Source organism: Triticum dicoccoides, chromosome 5B, assembly GCF_002162155.2.
Source record: "Triticum dicoccoides isolate Atlit2015 ecotype Zavitan chromosome 5B, WEW_v2.0, whole genome shotgun sequence".
In the NCBI taxonomy this organism is placed as follows: domain Eukaryota; kingdom Viridiplantae; phylum Streptophyta; class Magnoliopsida; order Poales; family Poaceae; genus Triticum; species Triticum dicoccoides.
The window spans coordinates 388,320,057-388,323,093 of record NC_041389.1 but is presented as its reverse complement, the minus strand read 5'-3'; the positions used below and the strand labels follow the sequence as shown (position 1 = coordinate 388,323,093).

The following is a 3,037-nucleotide window of genomic DNA, read 5'->3' as shown; positions in this document are numbered from 1 at the left end:
ATTCTTGGGAGGAAGATTTTGGTATAAGATATGCGAAGAGTAGGTTAAATGTCGAAACAACGAAATGCATGCAAGAGATAGTGTGTGGATGCGCGGTTAGTGACTCTCGTTACCTTTTTTTTATGTCCACTGTTTGGCCTATTCATTTCGATGCAGTATTTTTTTAGCTATTTCATTCGTCGTTTGTTGTGCTTTTTGCAGGGAAAGCTGTAGTAGACAACACATGGTCATGCAGATGTGAATGCCCAGCCTTGATAAGGTTACTGAGGACAGAATATAACGGGTGGTACATTGCAGAACACAGAGAGAAGCACAAACATTCTTTGTCACCGAATTGCGGGGAGACCATTGGCTGTTGCATAAGCACATTGATCTGTACAGTAAGGACCTCGTTAAGCAACTCAGACAGAACAATGCCAACCTGGGAAAGGTGTACATCATCATAGGGAGCCTTTTCATCCAATTGAAAAGGTGTCGTGCACAAAGCGATCACTGAAGAATTTGTGTGGGAAATTGAGTAAAGAACAAGCAGAAAATGACGTGAGGAAGACAATGGAAGTGTTTGCAGAGTTAGGTTCGAAAGATACACATTTCACTTACCGGGTGCAGTCTGACAACGAGGGGCGTATAAAGAACCTGATGTGGGTGAACGGGAGCAGCCGGCTACAATACAACTTCTTTGGTGACATCGTCACATTTGACACAACTTACTGGACCAAGCTGTATGATATGCCCTTCGGACTTTTTGTGGGAGTGAATAACCATTTCCAGAGTGTGATTTTGGCTGGTGTTCTTGTCCATGATGAAACAGAAGAAAGGTTCTAGTGCGCATTCTCTGAGTTCCTACGGATGATGGGAGGGGTCCACCCAAGAACAATTCTGATAGGTATGTTGCAAGATGAAGAGATTTTTTGTGAATGGTCGTTTTTTTTGCTTGGTGGCAGCACGTTTTGAATCTGTGTTTTTTATGTTTTGCAGACCAGAACAAAGGCATGGAACTTGCTATTAAGACCATGATGCTAGATACGGCACACATGTGGTGTTAGTGGCACGTTTTGAGCAAGACAATGGAGATACTAGAACTGTTGTACAAGAAGAGTGAATTCTGTGCGGAATTCCATAAGGTAGTCCATCACATGCTGACTATAGAAGAGTTTGAAGAGTGTTTGAAGATATGAGTACAGACATACAAGCTACATATGCACCCCTATATGACTCAATTGTACAAGATACGTCACAAGTGGGCGAAGCCTTATTTCAAAGGTGTGTTTTGCGCTAAGATGACCAGCACCCAGAAGAGTGAAAGCGCTCACCACATGTTGAAGAATTACGTTCCTCCTGCATGTCCAATGCACATGTTTGTGAAGAAATACATGATGCTACAGTTCGATAGGGAATCGGAGGAAAACTACGAAGAGAAGAGGACTATAATTGTAGTAAGTGGTTTTTAACTTAGTCACATCATGGAGAATTTTTCGGTATAGCTTTTGCTTATTGCTTAGCTACGATGATTCTACTGAGATAGATTGCCAATCCTTGCAGGGGAGACTGTTGGTGAGAGCAAACTGGGCGATCGAGTGTCATGCAAGCAAGATATACATGAGAGCTATGTACGAATAATTTGGGCATATCTTATATGAGTGTGGCACTTACCAGGTGGAGGAGGTGGAGAAGAACAAGTTGTACAATGCAAGTTGTGGAGAAGAAATGGCGCAAGGTGTTGTACAAGGTGACAATGCTGGATAATGGGCAAGAGTTTGGTTGTGAGTTCGACTTTGTGATAATTCCATTTAGTACTTTGTTGTGTGAGCACGTCTTAGTCCAGAGTCTTGATTCAGAACCAACATTTTCCGCAGGTTTCTAGTGGAAGCTAAATCCCAGCGTGCATATTAAGTGGCAAGGTGAAAAAAATGTTGCATTCGTTATTAAAACCATGTGAGCTTGTGGGTTCACTAATTAAATTCACTGAAGCAAATACCCTAGCTGTCTGTCAGTTGTAGCCGGCATCAAAACCATTTGAAGCATTTTAAGTTTTTTTTTGAACCGGGCATCACCCCTTTCCATTACTTTGACATAACGGAAATACAAAGAGTTCTGGTTCAAGCTACTACTACCCAGGAAACTAGAAAGGGGGACACGAGTCCAACGCATCTATGGGAAACCCACTACAGGCACTCGTCATCGAGCAGCCTGCCGTGGGGCGAAAACCCATAGACACCAAAGTACTGTACTCAACAAACCTCAGACAGAACATAGATCAGAGGAGACGCCAGCAGAGCTCACGCAGGAGCGACACGATTATGCCCACGCAGGAGCAGCAAAAACAATTTGATGTGACAACGGGGTCCAGTCTTTTCCAACTACAAAGCGCACACCAAGATCTCCCATCAGTTCAGTGTCTTCTCGCCCGGCGCCGCACAGATCCTCATCATGGCTGCAGTGCTGGCCTTCAGCATCTTGGAACCCCATTCCATCATCGCCCGATCTTCTTCTTTCATCATCCCTGCCCAATAAGACATGAAGCCACATGCTGAAAAACTCAAAGCAAAGGGGTTTTTAAGCTTTTTCTGTTCAAAGGTAGCTTGGTTGCGACAATTCCAGATTGCCCAACAAACGGCTGCTAAACCGAAAGTGTAGAATCTTTCACCATCAGGTAAAAACATGTAACACCAGGAGAAGAACTGCCAAATATTGTTTGGGCATTTATCAGTACCCAAGACACAACCCACTGTCCTCCAAACCACTCTAGCTACAGGGCACGTAAAGAACAAATGCTGGGAAGTCTCTCTATCCTTACAAAAGGAGCATTTCGGGTTACCAGCCCAACATCTCCGCTTCATGATATCCCTAGTTAGGATAGCATCTTGGAACAACTGCCAAAGGAAAATTTGGATTTTAAGTGGAATTTTAGCCTTCCAAATCCACTTGTAGTTGCATCCAGCTAGATTCCTTTCCAAGTATTCATACATGGATTTGGTTGTGAATCTCTTCTTTCCCCCTAGGGTCCATACAACTTGGTCCGAGCTGTCTGCCAGGT

The 3,037-nt window shown here is 43.7% G+C and overlaps 1 pseudogene; it reads left to right on the top strand.

Moving 5' to 3' along the window:
- Nucleotides 1-852: 852 nt before the first annotated feature.
- On the top strand, nt 853-1,864 carry LOC119309562 (annotated as a pseudogene).
- Nucleotides 1,865-3,037: the final 1,173 nt, after the last annotated feature.